The sequence below is a fragment of the Pelmatolapia mariae genome, linkage group LG4, assembly GCF_036321145.2.
Source record: "Pelmatolapia mariae isolate MD_Pm_ZW linkage group LG4, Pm_UMD_F_2, whole genome shotgun sequence".
Classification (NCBI taxonomy): domain Eukaryota; kingdom Metazoa; phylum Chordata; class Actinopteri; order Cichliformes; family Cichlidae; genus Pelmatolapia; species Pelmatolapia mariae.
Window position 1 is genome coordinate 4,221,230 of NC_086230.1, and position 25,806 is coordinate 4,247,035.

Here is a 25,806-nt window from a genome sequence, read left to right on the forward strand (position 1 = left end):
TAAATAATTTGCAGCGCCAAAAGCATCTAGAACAAAGCTTATGTCGATATTACTGTTCCAGGCTTCAAGCAGATGTGGATTATAGCCGTTTATCCAAGAATCTTTTGGATCACGCTTTAGTATGATCGTACTCCTTGTGTTCATTTTATTCAGGTATCTCTCATATTCTGCATGTGTCAACTTGCATCTTGCCAAGAGCTGCTCTAAACTCATGGAAGCAGTTTCAGGTTCATTCAGCAGCTGGTTCAGTGGCCTGAGCTTGTTCTTTGCTGTTTCTACCTCCAGTTCATCATCCTCACTGGGTCTTGTGATCATTGTCTCATTGCAGGGTGGTTTGGGAAAACCAAAACGGCACCCAGAGTTTAAACTCCTAAAGCACGTCTTTGTGTGGTTCTTACTGTGTTTTTGCACTTCTGTAACTTTCTTGTACAGTTCAGGTTGTTTATGTGGATCAGGCAGCTGTGCTGTGATGTATTTGTTTATAAAATCAACAACAGTTTGATCATCATCATCCTCAAACACAGGAGCACCTTCTACCCACAGGAGGCAGTGTATGTGTGGGCTTCCTCTGTGCTGAAACTCCACTCTGTAAAAGTAGTCAATGACTTTGCCAAGTGGCTCTGCAGGAGATAAGAGTAAATCTCTAAATAATGCTTCAACTCTCTTGTCAAACATGCGCATTGTTGTGACAGGATTGCTTCTCAGGATGTCACATTTTGCTGACCAGTCGAGTCCTTCAAAATTCACTTGTTCACCTTGCTGCCTTGTTATTGCTTCAATCACTTCAGGCCAGCGCATTTCAGCAGCTGAAAATGTGCAAAAGAACGTGGGAGTTCCCAACTGTCTGATCATGGCAAAAAGATCTCTTGTTGTTTTCTCCCAATAGGCTGGGGTTCCTCTCAGAGGCTGCATGAATCTCACTGCATCTTTATTTCGCACCAGTTTCTCCACCTCATGTTTATCTTGCAGCATGCCTGAGGTTATTTTTCTCCCATCTCTGGTCAAAGGCTTTGCCTTCCTTAACTGGATTGTCATGCTGGAAGTAGCCAAATGTATTTCAGTCACAAACTGTGCAAAGAACAAATAGTTTGTGTCTTTGGCAAAACGGTCATCAGTGCAGAAAAGTCTTGATTTGAAATACCCACTGGGGGATACTTTGATCAGCCTTCTTTCATCAAGTGTGTTTTGGCCTGTAGGAAACTGCACAGGGAAGGCCATGGCCTCCAGTTTAGGTGTTTTGAAAAAACTTATTGGATTGTTTCTCTCTGCAGGAGCAACAGAGTAGATTCCTTCACTGAAACATAATATCTCCTCGGCCACATCAGGGGGCTGCAAACAGGACTCGAGTGCAAAACCACCATTAGTCAGTCCATCTGCTTGCTCTGAATCATCTGACATCTGTTCACGTGGTTGTTCACCATCACAGGGTAACATGTCGATATTCTGTTCATTTTTATTTTGTGCTTCACTCAGTGCATTTTTCTCACAGCTGTCAATTTCCATTAAATCAGCCTCGTCATAATCGTCCTCATTCATGTTCTCATCATCATCCTCCTCATCTTCATCAGGAAGTGTTGGATCACACAGCTCAGCATCATCTCTGATGCTCACATCCTTATACTGTGGATGAATCTGCTTGAGTTTATGCAGTGCTTGCACAAGTTTAGACCAGCTTACAGTCTGAAACAGCTGATGACCTTTATAAGACAAGCGTCTCTTCAGTTTAACTCTAATCACCTGAGAATTAATTCTCAATCTAGGCAATGCTTCAACAGTTTCCTGTACCTCTGATGGGACACAGACCACATTTCCTCTAATTGCTCTCTGTCTGCCTTTGGGAAGAGGAATAATCTTGGCAAATGGTATGCACTTGGCTATGAGATGTCTCTCCAGTATGTTGAGATCAGACAATTCAGATGGAATATCAACAAGATCCAGTTTATTGGCAACAGCAAGTGCTGGCATGGATCCATTTTTAAGATGATTGTGGCAGGTGTGACAAATCCACTCTCTCTTTCTCTCATCAGGCACATTGCACTGCTCATTTCTGCAGTTTTCATCACAAACATGAACAAACTTTCCTGTCAAACATGTTGCAACCACATGTGGGTTTTTGACATAATTTGACCTTCTGCAGGGTCGCACTTGGTTTGGAAATGAAGCCTTGAAACATACAGTACATGGGTATGATGGTCCAACTTTGATTTGTGATTTGAACACAGATATGGCCTCGTTGATCACACTGTTGTCACTCTCTTGGGTTTGTCTGTTCACCCATCTGTATTTCCTTTTTATTTTCATGGCACATCTCATGTTGTGCATAATCCTGAATGCAAGATTACTTTGATACCTGACTCGCATTAGTTGTTTCATCAGTTGTCTCTGTCTCTCTCTGAATTCTGGGTTTTCTCGATACCTTTTAGTGATATAGCTTTTTTTCTCCTCTCTGAAATCAGTATTCTCACAGTAACGTCTTTTAATATATTGTTTTTGTTTCTGTCTAACTTTAGCATTCTCACAGTAACGTCTTTTAACATACTGTTGTTGTTTTTGTCTGAATTCTGCATTCTCACAGTAACGTCTTTTAACATACTGTTGTTGTTTCAGTCTGAATTCTGCATTCTCACAGTAACGTCTTTTAACATACTGTTGTTGTTTTTGTCTGAATTCTGCATTCTCACAGTAACGTCTTTTAACATACTGTTGTTGTTTCTGTCTGAATTCTCCATTCTCACAGTAACGTCTTTTAACATACTGTTGTTGTTTCTGTCTGAATTCTGCATTCTCACAGTAACGTCTTTTAACATACTGTTGTTGTTTTTGTCTGAATTCTCCATTCTCACAGTAACGTCTTTTAACATACTGTTGTTGTTTCTGTCTAACTTCAGGATTGTTTTTATATGCCGTGCTTGTGCAAGATTTTTTCTTTTCTTTGTAATCTTTATTTGAAGCGTACTTTTGTCGTTCTTTCCTTTTTTGGTTTTCTTTTCTCTGATTTCTGGGTTTCTCTGATGCCATTAATCTTCTTTTCATTTTGTGCCTTTGTTGTTTATCAACTTTTTTCAGTTTTTTTAAAACTATATCAGAAAGATCACAGGCAGCAACATTTGTTATTGCAGCATTTGATTGACATGAAAAAGCATCATTTGATGGAAGGAAATTTAATTCACTGCATAGTTCTTCTGTGGGTATATTAGGAGGTTCATTCTGATGTTCATATGATGTGAACTGAGTCATGTGGACTTCTTTTTGTTTCACCAGTGGCGTGCAAATGGACATTTGACAAAAGATGTTCTCAGTCAGATCAGTGGTTGTGTTTCTCCTTGGAGTAGAGGAGTTTGCTTCATCAACAGTTGTATCAGAGTGTGTAGGTGCCACAGCAGTGGCAGCTGTTGGTCTGCAGAGTGTATCTGTGATGGTATCACTCAGGTTGACTGTGCTCATACTGTAGAACTGCACAGGCTTCAGCTCATAGTTACAAGAAGGTGATATCTCCATCCCTTCATAAGAATCCTGGAGCCTCTTAATCATGTCACTGAGGAGTGTGAATTTCAGCATCACAGCCGTACCACGATCACGTGACCATAGTGGTAGAGGAAGACCACTGGCTGTTCTGGAGTGTGGATCAAAGAAACCATATTTGCCTGATGTGGATCTGAACACTGCGATACACAATCCACTCATAATTAGTAAGGCATACTGCACATCTGACAACAGGCAGCTCAGTCCTGCTTCTAAGCTGAGAAAGGTATCTACTGCTTCCTCTGGAGGTTCTTCAAATGTCCCATACCGGGAAGGCTGTGTCATGTCGACATGATACATAGACCTGCGAGCATCAACTTTGTCTGGCAGCTCATCGGTTGCCAAATGAATACTCTTGGGGAATCTTTTCTTGGCCTCTTTGTACATCACATCACCTTTATCCAAGACCAGATTAAGGTCAGCTGTAGTCATGTTATCATTCTCATGAAGGAAAGCAAGAAATGTGATTGAGTTACATGTGCACTGACTGTTTCTGGAGTCCCCATATTTAGGATGAGCCTGGCTGTGAGATGCACAGACATGTGCTACAGAGGGCTGGTTTTCAAGGTTCACTCTTTCTGAATGAGATCGTCCTGCCACATCACTGTGATGGCCTCTTTTCACAATGTCAGCATAACCCACCTGTGGGGAACTTGACACCTCAGGTTGGTCTCTACGGTTTACCCGATGTTCATTAAATTCATGCTGCAATCCAGTCTTTACAGCATCAGCATAGGATACCTGTTGTACATGTGCAGGAACATGTTGACCTGTCTGTTTGACACCATCAGCATTGGTCTTTGCAGACACACTGTCTTCTGCAGAGCCCTTAGGAAAATCACACTCAGCTTGTTCACATGTTGGTACACTGTGAAACTCATGGAACTTCTTCCAGCGTTGTTTTGCAGCTTGTGACTTTTTCTGCTTCCTTGGCATTTTTACACACCTGTGTTTCTCTTAGTCTTTAGAAAATATATTCAAAAAATAAGAGTGGCACACACCAGGAGATGTTGTCTTTGTCTTTATATTTCAGTTTTTATTTCTCAGAAACAGATGTCTTTGTTTGTTTGAGTTTTTTTGTCAGTCGAGAGAATAATATGTACTCTCTTTATGGGCTTGGCACAACTTAGCAGCAAGTCCAGAATGAAAAACAGGTAGAGAGAAAATTTAGAAGAGAGAATAGACAGAGCAGGAGAGACACGGCTGGGAAATCACAATCAGACCGTGAATTAGAGTTTTCTTTATTTGTTCAGTTTGTTCTCAGGTAGAGGCAATATGCACTCTTTATTGCTTTAATGGCTTGGCATTTTTCAGCAGCAAGCCAAGAGTGAAAAACAGGTAGAGAGAAAATTTAGCAGAGAGAACAGGCAGAGCAGGAGAGACACGGCTTGGAAATCAAACCGCAGAGTTTTCTTTGTTCAGTTTGTTCAAAGGTTGAGGCAAAATATGCACTCTTTATTGCTTTATTGGCTTGTGCATTTCTCAGCAGCAAGCCAAAGAGTGAAAAACAGGTAGAGAGAAAATTTAGCAGAGAGAACAGAGAGAGCAGGAAAGACACGGTTTTGAAATCAAACCGTAGAGTTTTCTTTGTTTGTTCAGTTTGTTCAAAGGTTGAGGCAAAATATGCACTCTTTATTGCTTTATTGGCTTGTGCATTTCTCAGCAGCAAGCCAAAGAGTGAAAAACAGGTAGAGAGAAAATTTAGCAGAGAGAACAGACAGAGCAGGAGAGACACGGTTTTGAAATCAAACCGCAATAAGATTCTTGGTTTGGCAAAATTTCTCACAAACCACAGGGTGAAATACAGATGGAAAGAAGGCAGAGACAACAGGTGGAGCAGTACAGAGGATAGAGGGGTTGGGGGGTTGGGATGTGAGAGAGAAGACTGGAGATCTGGTCCTTGTTCTTCTTCTGCACACTGTGAACAAAAAACAAGAAAAAAAAAAATTCATTAAAATGATATCACATGGTAATTGTATAAACTAACTGTGACTACTGAAAAAGGACAAAAGAAATATTCAAGCTAAACTGTTGTCGGCTGCCATGTGCAAAAAGTTGCATAATTGGGCACTTTTTAAAAGAATAAATATTTAATTAAATTCAGCAATAATATTTTAAAATATAAATATGATTGATTGAATCGTTAACTAATCACATGTAATGTGACTACAAAAATGTACGAAAAAAATATTTTAGCCCAATTGTTAAGCTGAACTTATGTGTATTTATTATAAAAATGTGTTTAAAAGGTCTAGCACGAAGTTTGAACCCATCACTTTACAGCTTATATTAGTCAGATTATTTTTTTTTTATTTTGGTCTACTTCTCTTACAGTATGTGCACACCTACCAGGCAAAGCACAGATGCGAGTCAAGTTCCTGAAAGTGTAAGAAGAGAAATAATATATTAGTTGTCTGTACAGTGTTATTAGACTAACAGAAATACAAAGGCCGCATGACATGATACACTGAACTTATAGTCAGCAGGGTAATTATAGAGTAATATAGCACCCCAGCTGATACAGCAGCCATTTTATAATTCAAACTAATTAACTGAAGTATTGATTTAAGTACTTATGTAAGGCTACTGTTAGACTGTTACTAGCGTTAGCATTGCTGCTAGCGCTAGCATTCCTGCTAGCATTAGCACTTCAGTTAGTGTTAGCACTGCTGCTAGCACTAGCAGTCTTACTGTTAAAACTGAGCCACAATGGCAATAATAAAAATCATTTGTTACTTTTGTCTCACTGACCGCCAATAAATATCACAGGAATATTCTTTTTGTCAGTTAACAACTGCTAAGGCTAGTGTTAGCATTATAGGTAGCGTTAGCATTGATGCTAGCATTAGCATTGATGCTAGCGTTAGCATTAAAGCTAGCGTTAGCATTGAAGATAGCGTTAGCACTGCTACTAACAGCAAAAGTCATAAAGCGCTCTTAGTGTTATAACTGAGCCACAATGGCAATAATAAAGCTCATTTGTTACTTTTGTCTTACTGACCCCCAATAAATATCACAGGAATATCACAGGAATATTCTTTTTGTCAGTTAACAACTGCTAAGGCTAGTGTTAGCACTATAGCTAGCGTTAGCACTAAAGCTAGCGTTAGCACTGCTGCTAACAGCAAAAGTCATAAACCTATATAAATGATAGCGAAAGTTATTCTTTTTTTGCTTTCTTTATTCTTTGAACTGTGTTGAACTTTAAAAAGACTTGATATGTGAGTTTAAATGTCAAACATGTATTTTTACCATCATAAATTAAACAGTGCTATACTGAGTGTATTGTACTTACCACAGCAGAGAGCAAAGCGGAATGACGACAGTTGGTGCAGTGAGTAGTTAAAGACCGATGAGGCGTTCAGGTGGTGCTTGGAAATTTGAGCATCAGTTTAAACAGCAATATTGAGCATATACATTTCTCTGTCATAGCGAGACAGAGAAAAAAACACACAAGACTCATCAGCATACAAATTGGTACTTTTTCTCTTTATGTCACTCATTCGCTTATACTCAGGAAAGAGGGCAACTGGCATTATATTAGCAAATAAAAAGTATGTCATCTTGAACTGTTTTATGGGTTTTACTTTAAGACTACTTTGTGTGTATTAGTGGGGAGATAAATTATACAGACTAAAAACAGAGACATTAAATGAGATTAGATTATTTAAAATGTGGGAAAATCAACTACAGACAGGTAGAGCTTTAACTATCCAGTCAGAAAAGATTATTTTAAAGTCATCAACTGACTCCAACTGCCCAGATCTGAAAAACCTCTGTGGAGAAGACAAGTCCACCAATACACAATCAACTTGAATTTAACAGGGCAATGAGAATGCTCTATTCAGTTGGCCTATACTAACTACTGACACACTGTTAATCTGTGGCAAAACCCTGTCAAAACCTGTCTTATTGTACCTATTGAAAAAGTTAATCTTACTACAACTGCTTAGATGTAACAGACATTTTTAGGTTTAACCTTGGCAGAGTGAGAGACTGAGATCGTTAAGCAGGCAGGTGTGAGCCTGGTTGCTATAGTGACTGCACCCAATGGCTCAGTACACATGCACACAGACATGCACCTCACTTTTGCTGCTTAAAATGAACAGAAAAGTCAGGCCGAAACAAATCGCTCCCAAATGAAAAGTACATGTCGTATTGACAAAATTCTTTCACCGTGAGCGGCAGTAATGTCTAGTCTACTGAATTCTGAGTTTTCATGCTTGTGGAGTTTATTATATGGACGTGGTGACAGTGTAAAGACACCATGCTCTTCTGAATTTCAAACGAACCTTCTGAGCCATTTTAACATTAGAGTCTATGGAAGAGTTGGAGGGAGTAGGCTGTGCATTGGTGACATTTATGAAAGAACCATAACACCTAGTACAATAGTAAACACATTGGATGAAAGAGGACAGCGATGGCTACATTTTGAGGGTAAAATCATATCTGTAGAGCAAACGCTGCGGACACAGCAGCAGTTTTAAAAAAGATTTTAAGATTAATTTTTTTGCTTCTCTCACTGTAGCAGTTGAGCTGTCTCACTCTGGCCCCAACATTCCGTCCCATACACACCCATTATAAACTCTGAAACGGCTGAAAAAACATCATGAAACTTAAACTGGAACTGAAGAAAAAGTATAAAAGATATTGAAAAGATAAATACAAGTTGAATAGTTGAATGTCTTGTCTTCGTTTTAAAGTTTGAATGGTGGCTCTATGTCAACGTATGTGGAAGTAGTAGGAGTTTAAAAATGAGTAAGTTGAATGAGGATTTGAAGGGTCTCCCCATTGAAATACATGGGAAATTTTTGTTGAAAAAAGTTGAATAAAATTAAAAATATAAATGTTAAAAATGAGAAAAATAGAAGCAGTCATGTCCAAAAGAAGAGGAATCTAACGGTGTTTGAATGGTTTTTCTAAGTTGAACGGTTTTGAAGGAGTAGGAGTACAAAAAACGTACGGAATAGATAATAATAATAAAAAAAAAATAGAATAAAGATTACAACAACAATACTGTGAATGCTTTTACAAGCATTCACACTAACTAGAAAGTGCATTTTCTGAAGAAACTGCAGTGTGAATGCTTGAATCTGAATGTATGCACTGAAATGAATTAATTGCTGAATTTGAAGTTAAAAATTTTGAATGAAATAAAATAAAAACAGAATTTTTAACATGAAAACAAAAGTGCTGAACTGCTAAAAGCTGACGTTTACACAAATGAAGACGTTGGAAAATAGTTGAAAATGTTTTAAATGTAAATTAGAAAAACCTAAGTAATGAGAAAAGAAAATTTAGCGTCAGAAAACATCTGAATGAATATTGAAAGTTCATATTCTTTGAATCACTGAATGACTCAAATGTGATCCCTCCACTTGGATCCACACAGTTTAAAAAGCTTAAATGTCTGCGTTTGGAAAAACATGGTGTTGGAAAGAAAACAACGACGGCGACGTTTTAAGGGTAAAATGATGGCTGTAGAGCAAACACTGTGGACACAGCAGCAGTTGAAAGAGAAGTGTTTAAGATGAATCTTGGCACAGTGAGAGACAGAGCTTGTTAGGCAGGCAGGTGTGAGCCTGGTTGCTATAGTGACTGCACCCAATGGCTCCATACACACAGACACAGACATGCACCTCACTTTTGCTGCTTAAAATGAACAGAAAAGTCAAGCCGAAACAAATCGCTCCCAAATGAAAAGTACATATCGTATTGACAAAATTCTTTCACCGTGAGCGCCAGCAATGTCTAGTCTACTGAATTCTCAGTTTTCATGCCTGTGGAGTTTATTATATGGATGTGGTGACAGTGGAAAGACACCATGCTCTTCTGATTTTCAAACGAACCTTCTGAGCCATTTTAACATTAGAGTCTATGGAAGAGTTGGAGGGAGTAGGCTGTGCTTTGGTGACATTTATGAAAGAACCATAACACCTAGTACAATAGTAAACACGTTGGATGAAAGAGGACAGCGATGGCTACGTTTTGAGGGTAAAATCATACCTGTAGACGAAAAGCTGCGGACACAGCAGCAGTTTTAAGAAAATATTTTAAGATTAATTCCCCCCCTGCTCTCACTCTACCAGTTGAGCTGTCTCACTCAAGCCCCAACATTCCGTCCCATACACACCCATTATAAACTCTGAAACGGGTGAAAAAACCTCATGAAACTTAAACTGGAACTGAAGAAAAAGTATAATAGATATTGAAAAGATAAATACAAGTTGAATAGTTGAATATCTTGTCTTCGTTTTAAAGTTTGAATGGTGGCTCTACGTCAATGTATGTGGAAGTAGATACAGTATGAAGAGGAGTGAGTTGAATGAGAATTTGAAGGGTCTCTCCATTGAAATACATGGGAAATTTTTGTTGAAAAAAGTTGAATAAAATTAAAAATATAAATGTTAAAAATAAGAAAAATAGAAGCAGTCATGTCCAAAAGAAGAGGAATCTAATGGTGTTTGAATGGTTTTTCTAAGTTGAACGGTTTTGAAGGAGATAGACTACAAAAAACGTACGGAATATATAATAAAATATAATAATAATAAAGATTAGAAGAACAATACTGTGAATGCTTTTACAAGCATTCACACTAATAACTAGAAAGTGCATTTTCTGAAGAAACTGCAGTGTGAATGCTTGAATCTGAATGTATGCACTGAAATGAATTAATTGCTGAATTTTAAGTTAAAAATTTTGAATGAGATGAAAAATACAGAAATTTTCGCCTGAAAACAAAAGTGCTGAACTGCTAAAAGCTAAAATCCAAAGAGAAGAAGTTGGAAAATAGTTGAAAATGTTTTAATTGTAAATTAGAAAAACCTAAGAAATGAGAAAAGAAAATTTAGAGTCAGAAAACATCTGAATGAATATTAAAAGTTCATATTCTTTGAATCACTGAATGACTAAAATGTGATCCCTCCACTTGGATCCACACAGTTTACAAGGTTTAATTTTCTGAGCTCTGAAAGACACACTGTTGGAAAGAGAAGAACGATGGCGACGTTTTGAGGGTAAAATGATGTCTAAAGACCAAACACTGTAGACACAGCAGCAGTTGAAAGAGAAGTGTTTAAGATGAATCTTGGCACAGTGAGAGACAGAGCTCGTTAGGCAGGCAGGTGTGAGCCTGGTTGCTATAGTGACTGCACCCAATGGCTCCATACACACGGACACAGACATGCACCTCACTTTTGCTGCTTAAAATTAACAGAAAAGTCAGGCCGAAACAAATCGCTCCCAAATGAAAAGTACAGGTCGTATTGACAAAATTCTTTCACCGTGAGCACCAGCAATGTCTAGTCTACTGAATTCTCAGTTTTCATGGCTGTGGAGTTTATTATATGGACGTGGTGACAGTGGAAAGACACCATGCTCTTCTGATTTTCAAACGAACCTTCTGAGCCATTTTAACATTGGAGTCTATGGAAGAGTTGGAGGGAGGAGGCTGTGCATTGGTGACATTTATGAAAGAACCATAACACCTAGTACAATAGTAAACACATTGGATGAAAGAGGACAGCGATGGCTACGTTTTGAGGGTAAAATCATACCTATAGCGCAAACGCTGCGGACACAGCAGCAGTTTTAAAAAAGATTTTAAGATTAATTTTTTTTCTCCTTTCACTCTAGCAGTTGAGCTGTCTCACTCTAACGGCAACATTCCGTCCCATACACACCCATTATAAACTCTGAAACGGCTGAAAAAACATCATGAAATTTAAACTGGAACTGAAGAAAAAGTATAATAGATATTGAAAAGGTAAATACAAGTTGAATAGTTGAATGTCTTGTCTTCGTTTTAAAGTTTGAATGGTGGCTCTACGTCAATGTATGTGGAAGTAGATACAGTTTAATGAGGAGTAAGTTGAAGGAGAATTTGAAGGGTCTCCCCATTGAAATACATGGGAAATTTTTGTTGAAAAAAGTTGAATAATTTTAAAAATATAAATGTTATGAATGAGAAAAATAGAAGCAGTCATGTCCAAAAGAAGAGGAATCTAACGGTGTTTGAATGGTTTTTCTAAGTTGAACGGTTTTGAAGGAGATAGACTACAAAAAACGTACGGAATATATAATAAAATATAATAATAATAATAAAGATTACAACAACAATACTGTGAATGCTTTTACAAGCATTCACACTAATAACTAGAAAGTGCATTTTCTGAAGAAACTGCAGTGTGAATGCTTGAATCTGAATGTATGCACTGAAATGAATTAATATTAACCTAAAAATGTTGAATGAGCTGGAAAAAACAGAATTTTTAACCTGAAAACAAAAGTGCACAACCTTTGAAAGCTGATTTTTACACAGAAGAAGTTGGAAAATAGCTGAAAATGTTTTAAATGTAAATTAGAAAAACCTAAGATTCAAAGTCAGAAAACATCTGAATGAATATTAAAAGTTCATATTCTTTGAATCACTGAATGACTAAAATGTGATCCCTCCGCTTGGATCCACACAGTTTAAAAAATTTAAATGTCTGAGCTTTGAAAGACACGCTGCTGGAAAGAGAACAACGATGGTGGCATTTTGAGGGTAAAACTGATGGCTGTAGAGCAAACACTGTGGACACAGCAGCAGTTGAAAGTGTTTAAGATGAATCTTGGCACAGTGAGAGCGAGAGCTCGTTAAGCAGGCAGGTGTGAGCCTGGTTGCTATAGTGACTGCACCCAATGGCTCCATACACACACACACAGACATGCACCTCACTTTTGCTGCTTAAAATGAACAGAAAAGTCAGGCCGAAACAAATCATTCCCAAATGAAAAGTACAAGTCGTATTGACAAAATTCTTTCACCGTGAGCGACAGCAAGGTGTAGTCTACCTAATTCTCGGTTTTCATGCCTGTGGAGTTTATTATATGGACGTGGTGACAGTGGAAAGACACCATGCTCTTCTGATTTTCAAACGAACCTTCTGAGCCATTTTAACATTGGAGTCTATGGAGCAGTTGGAGGGAGTAGGCTGTGCATTGGTGACATTTATGAAAGAACCATAACACCTATTACAATAGTAAACACATTGGATGAAAGAGGACAGCGATGGCTACGTTTTGAGGGTAAAATGATGGCTGTAGAGCGAACGCTGCAGACACAGCAGCAGTTTTAAAAAATATTTTAAGATTAATTTTCGACCTGCTTCCACTCTACCAGTTGAGCTGTCTCACTCTAGGGGCAACATTCCGTCCCATACACACCCATTATAAACTCTGAAACGGGTGAAAAAACATCATGAAACTTAAACTGGAACTGAAGAAAAAGTATAATAGATATTGAAAAGATAAATACAAGTTGAATAGTTGAATGTCTTGTCTTCGTTTTAAAGTTTGAATGGTGGCTCTACGTCAATGTATGTGGAAGTAGATACAGTTTGAAGAGGAGTGAGTTGAATGAGAATTTGAAGGGTCTCTCCATTGAAATACATGGGAAATTTTTGTTGAAAAAAGTTGAATAAAATTAAAAATATAAATGTTAAAAATAAGAAAAATAGAAGCAGTCATGTCCAAAAGAAGAGGAATCTAACGGTGTTTGAATGGTTTTTCTAAGTTGAACGGTTTTGAAGGAGATAGACTACAAAAAACGTACGGAATATATAATAAAATATAATAACTAGAAAGTGCATTTTCTGAAGAAACTGCAGTGTGAATGCTTGAATCTGAATGTATGCACTGAAATGAATTAATATTAACCTAAAAATGTTGAATGAGCTGGAAAAAACTGAATTTATAACCTGAAAACAAAAGTGCAGAACCTTTGAAAGCTGATTTTTACACAGAAGAAGTTGGAAAATAGCTGAAAATGTTTTAAATGTAAATTAGAAAAACCTAAGATTCAAAGTCAGAAAACATCTGAATGAATATTAAAAGTTCATATTCTTTGAATCACTGAATGACTAAAATGTGATCCCTCCGCTTGGATCCACACAGTTTAAAAAATTTAAATGTCTGAGCTTTGAAAGACACAGTGTTGGAAAGAGAACAACGATGGTGACATTTTGAGGGTAAAATGATGGCTGTAGAGCAAACACTGTGGACACAGCAGCAGTTGAAAGTGTTTAAGATGAATCTTGGCACAGTGAGAGAGAGAGCTCGTTAAGCCGGCAGGTGTGAGCCTGGTTGCTATAGTGACTGCACCCAATGGCTCCATACACACACACAGACATGCACCTCACTTTTGCTGCTTAAAATGAACAGAAAAGTCAGGCCGAAACAAATCGTTCCCAAATGAAAAGTACAAGTCGTATTGACAAAATTATTTCACCGTGATCGACGGCAACGTCTAGTCTACCTAATTCTCGGTTTTCATGGCGGTGGAGTTTATTATATGGACGTGGTGACAGTGGAAAGACACCATGCTCTTCTGATTTTCAAACGAACCTTCTGAGCCATTTTAACATTGGAGTCTATGGAGCAGTTGGAGGGAGTAGGCTGTGCATTGGTGACATTTATGAAAGAACCATAACACCTAGTACAATAGTAAACACATTGGATGAAAGAGGACAGCGATGGCTACGTTTTGAGGGTAAAATCATACCTGTAGAGCAAACGCTGTGGACACAGCAGCAGTTTAAAAAAAAGATTTTAAGATTAATTTTCGACCTGCTTCCACTCTGGCAGTTGAGCTGTCTCACTCTGGGGGCAACATTCCGTCCCATACACACCCATTATAAACTCTGAAACGGCTGAAAAAACATCATGAAACTTAAACTGGAACTGAAGAAAAAGTATAAAAGATATTGAAAAGATAAATACAAGTTGAATAGTTGAATATCTTGTCTTCGTTTTAAAGTTTGAATGGTGGCTCTACGTCAATGTATGTGGAAGTAGATACAGTTTGAAGAGGAGTGAGTTGAATGAGAATTTGAAGGGTCTCTCCATTGAAATACATGGGAAATTTTTGTTGAAAAAAGTTGAATAAAATTAAAAATATAAATGTTAAAAATAAGAAAAATAGAAGCAGTCATGTCCAAAAGAAGAGGAATCTAATGGTGTTTGAATGGTTTTTCTAAGTTGAACGGTTTTGAAGGAGATGGACTACAAAAAACGTACGGAATATATAATAAAATATAACTAGAAAGTGCATTTTCTGAAGAAACTGCAGTGTGAATGCTTGAATCTGAATGTGTGCACTGAAATGAATTAATTGCTGAATTTTAACTTAAAAATGTTGAATGAGATGAAAAATACAGAAATTTGCACCTGAAAACAAAAGTGCTGAAGTGCTAAAAGCTGACAACCACACAGAAGTTGGGAAAGAGCTGAAAATGTTTTAATTTTAAATTAGAAAAACATAAGAAATGAGAAAAGAAAAATTAGAGTCAGAAAACATCTGAATGAATATTAAAAGTTCATATTCTTTGAATAACTGAATGACTAAAATGTGATTCCTCCACATGGATCCACACAGTTTAAAAAGTTTGTATCTATGAGCTTTGAAAGACACGGTGCTGGGAACAGAAGAACGATGGCGATGTTTTGAGGGTAAAATGATATCTGCAGAGGAAACACTGTGGACACAGCAGCAGTTGAAAGAGAAGTGTTTAAGATGAATCTTGGCACAGTGAGAGACAGAGCTCGTTAGGCAGGCAGGTGTGAGCCTGGTTGCTATAGTGACTGCACCCAATGGCTCCATACACACGCTCACAGACATGCACCTCACTTTTGCTGCTTAAAATGAACAGAAAAGTCAGGCCGAAACAAATCGTTCCCAAATGAAAAGTACACGTCGTATTGACAAAATTCTTTCACCGTGAGCACCAGCAATGTCTAGTCTACCGAATTCTCAGTTTTCATGCCTGTGGAGTTTATTATATGGACGTGGTGACAGTATAAAGACACCATGCTCTTCTGATTTTCAAACGAACTTTCTGAGCCATTTTAACATTGGAGTCTATGGAGGAGTTGGAAGGAGGAGGCTGCGCATTGGTGACATTTATGAAAGAACCATAACACCTAGTACAATAGTAAACACATTGGATGAAAGAGGACAGCGATGGCTACGTTTTGAGGGTAAAATCATACCTGTAGAGCAAACGCCGCGGACACAGCAGCAGTTTTAAAAAAGATTTTAAGATTAATTATTTTGCTTCTCTCACTCTGCCAGTTGAGCTGTCTCACTCTAGCGGCAACATTCCGTCCCATACACACCCATTATAAACTCTGAAACGGGTGAAAAAACATCATGAAACTTAAACTGGAACTGAAGAAAAAGTATAATAGATATTGAAAAGATAAATACAAGTTGAATAGTTGAATGTCTTGTCTTCGTTTTAAAGTTTGAATGGTGGCTCTATGTCAACGTATGTGGAAGTAGATACAGTTTGAAAATGAATAAGTTGAATGAGCATTTGAAGGGTCTCCCCATTGAAATACATGGGAAATTTTTGTTGAAAAAAGTTGAATAATTTTAAAAATATAAATGTTATAAATGAGAAAAATACAAGCAGTCATGTCCAAAAGAAGAGGAATCTAATGGTGTTTGAATGGTTTTTCTAAGTTGAACGGTTTTGAAGGAGATAGATGCACAAAAACGTACGGAATATGATATAATAATAATAATAATAATAAAGATTACAACAACAATACTGTGAATGCTTTTACAAGCATTCACACTAATAATAACTAGAAAGTGCATTTTCTGAAGAAACTGCAGTGTGAATGCTTGAATCTGAATGTATGCACTGAAATGAAATCATTACTGAATATTAAGCTAAAAATGTTGAATTAGCTGGAAAATACAGAATTTTTAACCTGAAAACAAAAGTGCAGAACTTTTGAAAGCTGGTTTTCACACAGAAGTTGGAAAATAGCTGAACATGTTTAAAATATAAATTAGAAAAAGATGAGTAATGACAAAAGAAAATTTAGTCAGAAAACCTCTGAATGAATAATAAAAGTTCATATTCTTCTAATCACTTAAAGAGTGGAATTATGTATTATAAATCTCTAATTCATAAAAAAAATAATACAAATAAATGTAAAAACAAATTTGTTGAATTGAACTGAAAAGATGAACAAACATGCTGGAGAAAATACAAGCTTTAATATACAGCATAATGTTTTTCAGACATATACACATGTGTATATCATGTTTAATGGTATTACATACATCCATTTGTTTTGTATATCATAGAAAATAACATAAAAATCTTAAGTCATATTGTACAGCTTCTTTCTGAAAAGGACTTAAATTAATTCAACAAATGTTTTTTTTTTTTCGAAATAGAATAAAAATCATTTTAAAAAGAGACGTTTGCAATGTTTTAAGGTGTTAATAATCTGATCCTGTCATGTGTCTGTTCAACTTTAGTTTTTGGCACAGACTCGATTCTTAAAGAACAAATTACCAAATAATAAACAAATAAAATTGAAATTAAAGTAGCTTTTTTTGTTAAACACTTCACAGGAGAATAAATAAAAATAACTAAATTAAATAACCAAATAAAAATAATAAGCAACATATGAAATACATGAAAATTCTACTTTTAAAACCACAATCCTGAACCTTTAAATTGTGTTTGTTTCGTAGAACATGGCTGAACAGCTGTTAATATTGGTCTACTGAATCTACTGATCTGTCTACACTCATTCTTTTTATGTTTTATTGTAAACAGTGTCCACACAGTGGTAAAAGAGAACTGTATAGAGATTTTTGAGTGAACTCAAACGAAAGCCTAAGGTGGTGACACAGTTTAACACATACAAATAATCAAATGAACACATTAGTCCTTTTTGTGAACATGGATAAATAAGTATCATTAGTTTACAGCATTGTTCAGCCATGCCACTAAATGCTTTTTAACACTGTGTTTTAACCTGGGCTCAGACACGAAGTCCCAAATTTAGTTAGTCCCTGACTTTGAGTTGTGGTTATGACTAATTATTATACACAAGGCTTTATCTATCTGAACTCTAAGGACACAAATATGAAAAAACCTATACTTACCAGCTGATACCCCACACTACACACTAGGTGTGCCATGTGACCTGAAACTTTGGTACAAACTCATCATAATTATTCTGTTAACACTGTTTCTTTAACACTGTTTGTGTTGCTGTTCAGCAGTTTAAAATGTTTTAGATTGGATTACATGGAACGAATTTGAGTTCTCTTGTGGTTTTTTGTGTGTGTTTTGTTCTTAGCAGATTCTTTCTTTACATACTGTTGAATTACAGTTACCACATTTCTGGTCATATGACATCCCAAGTGCCCACTTAAAACAATCCCCACAGTTAATTCAACATTAAAACAAAATAAAAATATGTTAAATAAATAAAGGTTTGCTCTGTGATGAAATATTAAATAAGCATACACTGTACAGAGCACTAACAATGAAAACAATCCTTTAGCCTGTCAGATCAGAGAGAGGCAGTCATTATGTCCATTTAAAACCTGTAATCAAAGAGCACAACATTTCTGTGAAACTATAAAGTCCCATATGATCCTCATCATGTCCAGTGACTTCAGAGTGGATCCTCCCTGTCATCCGGCCAGTGTTTGATGTGTGGCAAGCAGCACAGAAGCAGGATAGCTGAGGACTTTAAAAGAAGAGCAGAAAACAGGAACATATGTAGTTGTAAATGTAAATATCAGTGATACTTGTCTTGTCAAAGGGAATAAAATAATGAACTTACACACTCATTTAGGGAGGATCTTGACACTGCACAGAGGAGGCACAGTCAGTCTGACAATGATGGTGATCTGCAGGGATGTTTTCCTGCAGCAACATTCCTGCCGACTGGCCATATGATCCAGAGTAGTTGGTTTGTAATGAACAGAAAGGTGTATATGTTAGGTAGTGTGCACTTAGAGCTGGTCCTAAGAAACAAACACATCCTGTAATAAACTGAATACCTTTAGTAGTGCTGCTGCAAATATAAAGCCCTTCTATCATGTGTGGTTTCAAAGAAGATGTTTTGGAGGCTCAGTCACAGAAACTGTGCAGTCTGTTCAGTCCTGAGTGTCTCAGCTCTGAAGGGGATGGATCACAGAGGGAAACACCTGAGTACAGATATTAAAATACACTCAAAATAACACTCCTAAGGTCAAGTGAAAACACAATTTAAACACTTTACAAAGAATTAATACATGTTTTCATGAAAATAATGTGATTAACCCTTTTTGTTGTGAGTAAATCTCACCGACTGCTTGTGGGACAAGCTAGAAGGAGGACTTATCACAGAATCTCTCCTGTGCTCCAGATGTGAAGTCTCATGCTCTGATCGTACGGCGAAGATGGTGATGATGAAGCCTCTCTGATCTGTGGCATTACAGTTTCTGGCTGCTATGTGCTTCACACTGTTGGATTTACCATGTGAAGCTTGGAGAAGACACAGGAGGACTGTGTCTCTCTTAACAAAAAAAAAAAAAAAAAAAAAAAAAAAGAAACCTAACAACCTCCCACCGTACCCCCCCACATTCAACTCCCACCTACCCACTCCACTCAACTCCCCAGCCTCACACCACCCAATGTCTATACAAATGTAGGGTATCAACTGGTAACAAAAAGCAAGTTTAACATATGTAGTGCATATGTAACACTGCTGAAACATTTCTGGCCAGAAATGTGCATTTATCATCCCAGACCCAGACCCACCCTGATAAATGCACTGGCTGAAACATGATAAAAGCTCATAAAAATGTATGTTCATCGAAAGATTTGTCCAAAAATATAATGATATACTTTTGAACAAGTTTAAAGATTATAACAAACTGAAATCAATAACATTTTTGTAAATATTATTTCAAAATAGAGGCACAGATAAACTGGCTTAACTGTCATTATTGCTGTAATTAGATTTTTATTTTTATTTTTTTTATTTTTTTTAAAAGCAACCTTTAGTCTGTGTTGTTCTCTCAGAAACAATGAAGAAGCTGTTGAACATTTATTTGCTGTGTGGGCAATCCTCTGGTCCACCCTCCCTCCCTCCCAGCCACAGTGAGACTGGGGCAGCCTGGCAGGATTTTGAAGCCTGGCTGCAGAGAGGATATGCCTACACTGTTTGTTTTAAACTGCTATATTTGATTTTTCTGACATTCATAGATTTCTGATTTTTAGATTTTCTGTAATACATAAAATTGTCATCTTTTACTGATATCATTACTTAATTCATTTAATTGTATTTTATGTAAAAAAATTCAAACATTATATTGCAATGCAGGGCGCTTTTTCTTAAGTCAACTTTTAAATATCGCTCTACTTTCTTAAGTCATTCAAAAATATAGAAATTACTTACTGTAGTCAAAGATATAGTTCATGAATCATCACAGGACAATACACAGTATACAGGGTCATGGTAACTATGGTAGGTCTTCATGACTCCAGAATGGAGACATTGCTCTGGCTGAGAAATGAAAATTAGGTCAAGCAGTGTGTTCTTCTCTGTGGTAGGGGCAGTGATGACCTGTGCGTATCCCCTAGACTCAAACAGCTCCAGGATTGGTTTGTTTGCACTGGATAAAACATTCTCATTAAAATCACCACACACTATGATGGGATGACAGTCCATGATCTCTAATGAGTCTAATAGGCTTACCAGGTTTTTCAGGAATGGCCTCAGAGTGTAGTCTGGAGGTCTGTACACAACTGCAATCAGAGCACTGACTGGTGCTTCAACCTTTAAAGCCAGAAATTCAAGGTCAGTTACATTATGGATGTACTGTTTTTCATGCACTTGAATGTCACTCTTCACATAAACAGCAACTCCACCACCACTTCTGTTTGCCATCTGGGGAAAGTTTGTGTAGGACAGGTGTCTGTTGCGTTTGAACAAATTGTAATTTTCCAAGTGGAGACTCTCTGCGACAAAAGAGCCCCGCAGGTGTGTTTCTGTTAGGCACAAAACATCTGCTAGACACAATTCATGGTGACTCTTGATGTCATTAATGTGAGCTGGCAGTCCCTCTGTATTATGATGAACAATGGTGAAAACCTCTGACCTGCTCAGTGTTTGTCTCACGTGTAGAAGAGGCATCATGTCATCAAGGTTGGCTTGTCTCATGTTCTCAAGTGCTGCAGTGATTTCTGGGTTGGTGAATATTTTTTTCTCCTCCATATCAAGAAGATACAGTCCACTGAGAGACGTCACTCTACTGACAGCTACGTAGGCCATGCCGGGCTCAAAAATGCTCTTAAGAGATACAACAGCTGATGTGGTTGTCATACCCTGTACCTTATGTATTGTACATGCAAAGGCCAGCTTCACTGGGAACTGTCTTCGTACCACTCCTTTCTGCTTTAGATTCTCCTCTGCTCTCTCAATGTACACCATGTCGTCTGCTGGTGTGCGGTTATTCTTTCCAGATGTCTCATTATCCATTTTAAGTCCAAGCTTGATGATGTGTTGGTCGTTTTCAGAGTAAACTACTCTAAGTAGTTTTCCAAAAGCTCCATTAACCAAACCATTTTGTATGTCAATGTTTCTGGTGAGCATGACACGAGCTCCTTCTGCAACTTTCAGTGTGTCTGGTAACTCGTTTTTACCTCCTTTGAATGGTCTGTCTTGAAGTGCCATTCTGCCAGTTCTAGGATCCTTTCTATAATCATCTGCATGGATGTCAATGATATGAGTATGGAGCAGACCCAGTGTTGCAGAGTTGTGTGCATCCACTTCTTTGTTAGTTGCAAAAATGTGCAACGCATCAGTCGGACAACGGGCTGGTTCAGTTATGGCCTGTGACAACAAATTTCTATCTGCTTCGCAAAGCACATCCAACTTTCCTTTCACACGGATTCTGTTCAGCATCTCAGCAAAGACAACATCATCTTTCTGACGCATAATCTCAGTCAGAGTGATCATCTGAAAATGCTCCCGCCACAGGTCGATCTCGGACGGGTCGTGCACACAGAGAGGTTTCGACTGTCGCACTGGGGGTAGCTGATAGAAGTCTCCAACAGCAATGACTGACATGCCTCCAAAGGGTCTCCGAGTCCCTTTGATCTGTTTGAGTCTTGCATCTACATATGCAAAGAGATGTCTTGACACCATAGACACTTCGTCAATGACGATTATTTCAGCATTCAAAAGTTCTGATCTGACTTCATCCAGCTGATTGCCAAGTCCCTGAATGGGAGGTTTTAAGCTTCTAGGGAGTTTGAGAAGAGAATGCAGTGTTGTTCCAGATATGTTAAATGCTGCAGTCCCAGTGAAAGCAGTTAACAGGACAGTGGGTTTTGATATGTCAACGTCGTCTGCATATCTGGGCACTTTGCTCAGTATCTTAGATGCTTCTGAGTAGATGCATTTGATAAGATGTGATTTTCCTGTTCCAGCACCACCATTAATATAAAAGAAAAACTGCTCCGGATTTAGAGCACAGACTCTTTTAATGCACCAGTCTCTAACTGCATAAAATATGCAGGCTTGCTTCTTATTTAGATTCTGAAACATCTGACGTAACAAAGTGGGATCAATAGCATGGGGTTCCCTGATGGCTCTGACTTCTGTTGAAGCATCAGCCTGACGGCTGTAGTCGGGCACATCTTCCTGTTCATTTTCATTGTCTCGCTCTCTTTCTTGTTCAACAAGTGGCAACCTTACGAGATCTGATTCAGGTGCCAGATTACACCATTCGTCAGTCACACCTCTGTTCTGCTCATATTCCTCAACAGCGGTCTCGATCTCCTCACTGTTTTTCTCATATTTTTCTCTGTTTCTTTTGACAATGTGTTGCACGTACTCAAGACGGTCAGTACCTGGTAGCTGTACACAGCCAGCACCATAGAAAGCCTGATAGGTTGGCAAAGATGGTGTTTTCAGTTCATGGTCTGAACGATGAGGAAGGTACAGTTTAAGCAGTCTTCCATAATATTGCTCTGGATGTTTTTCTTGTGAGCAGCGGTGAAATCTGATGATAGCAGGCTTATTGTTTTTGCGCCTTTGCGCAAATCCCATCTCATTGAGAAGGGGTAAAACATCTTTACCTTTTGTCTGTTGGCCATAGACAATCCTGCAAGTAGCAGCAAAGTCTGCCATGCACATCTCCTCATACTCTGGTGTTTCAGGTCTGGCTTTGTATTTGTCATTCAATGATGTCATCCAAACATTTGAAGACTCAGGTGTTGTGTTGTCCAGAACTGACAGGGGACGACTCATTTTCACAGGATTATCATCAGTTGGTATGAATATTACAGCACGTGAACATTGCTTCATGTGAAGACCACATGCACGAGCAACACACTCCTGTGCACTGATCTCTCGCTTCTTTGAATATGCCTGCATGACGGCTCTCATTTCATCGCACTCATTTACACTGTCTTTATGGGAGCTCTCAATGACAGTTTTCAGGTACTCAGATAGCCCGCCCTCTTTTTTTGATATATATTTCATTAAATAATTTGCTGCACCGAAAGCATCTAGAACAAAGCTTATGTCGATATTACTGTTCCAGGCTTCAAGCAGATGTGGATTATAGCCGTTTATCCAAGAGTCTTTTGGATCACGCTTTAGTATGATCGTACTCCTTGTGTTCATTTTATTCAGGTATCGCTCATATTCTGCATGCGTCAACTTGCATCTTGCCAAGAGCTGCTCTAAACTCATGGAAGCAGTTTCAGGCTCATTCAGCAGCTGGTTCAGTGGTCTGAGCTTGTTCTTTGCTGTTTCTACCTCCAGTTCATCATCCTCACTGGGTCTTGTGATCATTGTCTCATTGCAGGGTGGTTTAGGAAAACCAAAACGGCACCCAGAGCTTAAACTCCTAAAGCACGTCTTCGTGTGGTTCTTACTGTGTTTTTGCACTTCTGTTACTTTCTTGTACAGTTCAGGTTGTTTATGTGGATCAGGCAGCTGAGCTGTGATGTATTTGTTTATAAAATCAACAACAGTTTGATCATCATCCTCCTCAAACACAGGAGCACCTTCTACCCACAGGAGACAGTGTATGTGTGGGCTTCCTCTGTGCTGAAACTCGACTCTGTAAAAGTAGTCAATGACTTTGCCAAGTGGCTCTGCAGGAGATAAGAGTAAATCTCTAAATAATGCTTCAATTCTCTTGTCAAACATGCGCATTGTTGTGACAGGATTGCTCCTCAGGATGTCACACTTTGCTGACCAGTCGAGTCCTTCAAAATTCACTTGTTCACCTTGCTGCCTTGTTATTGCCTCAATCACTTCGGGCCAGCGCATTTCAGCAGCTGAGAATGTGCAAAAGAACGTGGGAGTTCCCAACTGTCTGATCATGGCAAAAAGATCTCTTGTTGTTTTCTCCCAATAGGCTGGGGTTCCTCTCAGAGGCTGCATGAATCTCACTGCATCTTTATTTCTCACCAGTTTCTCCACCTCATGTTTATCTTGTAACATGCCTGAGGTTATTTTTCTCCCATCTCTGGTCAGAGGCTTTGCCTTCCTTAACTGTATTGTCATGCTGGAAGTAGCCAAATGTATTTCAGTCACAAACTGTGCAAAGAACAAATAGTTTGTGTCTCTGGCAAAACGATCATCAATGCAGAAAAGTCTTGATTTGAAATACCCACTGGGGGATACTTTGATCAGCCTTCTTTCATCAAGTGTGTTTTGGCCTGTAGGAAACTGCACAGGGAAGGCCATGGCCTCCAGTTTAGGTGTTTTGAAAAAACTTATTGGATTGTTTCTCTCTGCAGGAGCAACAGAGTAGATTCCTTCACTGAAACATAATATCTCCTCAGCCACATCAGGGGGCTGCAAACAGGACTCGAGTGCAAAACCACCATTAGTCAGTCCATCTGCTTGCTCTGAATCATCTCTCATCTGTTCACATGGTTGTTCACCATCACAGGGTAACATGTCAATATCCTGTTCATTTTTATTTTGTGCTTCACTCAGTGCATTTTTCTCACAGCTGTCAATTTCCATTAAATCAGCCTCGTCATAATCGTTCTCATTCATGTTTTCATCATCATCATCCTCCTCATCTTCATCAGGAAGTGTTGGATCACACAGCTCAGCATCATCTCTGATGCTCACATCCTTATACTGTGGATGAATCTGCTTGAGTTTATGCAGTGCTTGCACAAGTTTAGACCAGCTTACAGTCTGAAACAGCTGATGACCTTTGTAAGACAAGCGTCTCTTCAGTTTAACTCTCATGACTTGAGAATTAATTCTTAATCTAGGCAATGCTTCAACAGTTTCCTGTACCTCTGATGGGACACAGACCACATTTCCTCTAATTGCTCTCTGTCTGCCTTTGGGAAGAGGAATAATCTTGGCAAATGGTATGCACTTGGCTATGAGATGTCTCTCCAGTATGTTGAGATCAGACAGTTCAGGTGGAACATCAGCAAGCTCCAGTTTATTGGCAGCAGCAAGTGCTGGCATGGATCCATTTTTAAGATGATTGTGGCAGGTGTGACAAATCCACTCTCTCTTTCTCTCATCAGGCACATTGCACTGCTCATTTCTGCAGTTTTCATCACAAACATGAACAAACCTTCCTGTCAAACATGTTGCAACCACATGTGGGTTTTTGACATAATTTGACCTTCTGCAGGGTCGCACTTGGTTCGGAAATGAAGCCTTGAAACATACGGTACATGGGTGTGATGGTCCAGCTTTGATTTGTGATTTGAACACAGATATGGCCTCGTTGATCACACTGTTGTCACTCTCTTGGGTTTGTCTGTTAACCCATCTGTATTTCCTTTTTATTTTCATGGCACATCTCATATTGTGCATAATCCTGAATGCAAGATTACTTTGATACCTGTCTCGCATTAGTTGTTTCATTAGTTGTCGGTGTCTTACTCTGAATGCATTGTCACGTGCATAACGCTGAGTCACTCGAGATCTCTGTCTCTCTCTGAATTCTGGGCTCTCTTGATACCTTTTAGTGATATAGCTTTTTTGCTTTTGTCTAAATTCAGCATTGTCACAGTAGCGTCTTTTAATATATTGTTGTTGTTTCTTTCTAAATTCATTGTTCTCACAGTAGCGCCTTTTAATATATTGTTGTTGTTTCTTTCTGAATTCATCGTTCTCACAGTAGCGTCTTTTAATATATTGTTGTTGTTTCTTTCTAACTGTAGCATTCTCAGAAAAACGTCTTTTAACATATTGTTTTTGTTTCTTTCTGAATTCATCATTTTCACAGTAACGTCTTGTAATATATTGCTGTTGTTTCTGTCTGAATTCATCATTCTCAAAATAACGTCTTTTAATATACTGTTGATGTTTCTGTCTGACTTCAGGATTGTTTTTATATGCCTCGCTTGTGCATGATTTTTTCTTTTCTTTGTACTCTTTATTTGAAGCATATTTTTGTCGTTCTTTCCTTTTTTGGTTTTCTTTTCTCTGATT

The 25,806-nt window shown here is 38.2% G+C and overlaps 1 protein-coding gene and 1 long non-coding RNA gene across 2 annotated transcripts in view; both read right to left on the reverse strand.

Moving 5' to 3' along the window:
• Positions 1-25,806, reverse strand: part of LOC134625691 (deleted in malignant brain tumors 1 protein-like) — a 246,300-nt gene that overhangs the window by 63,868 nt on the left and 156,626 nt on the right. The gene's annotated exons all lie outside the window — the stretch shown is intronic.
• LOC134625851 (uncharacterized) lies at positions 17,776-18,595 on the reverse strand. The gene is made up of 3 exons (XR_010093772.1): positions 18,386-18,595; positions 18,166-18,269; positions 17,776-18,062 (listed from the first exon to the last, which is right to left on the reverse strand). It is a non-coding gene; the product is annotated as an uncharacterized LOC134625851 (long non-coding RNA).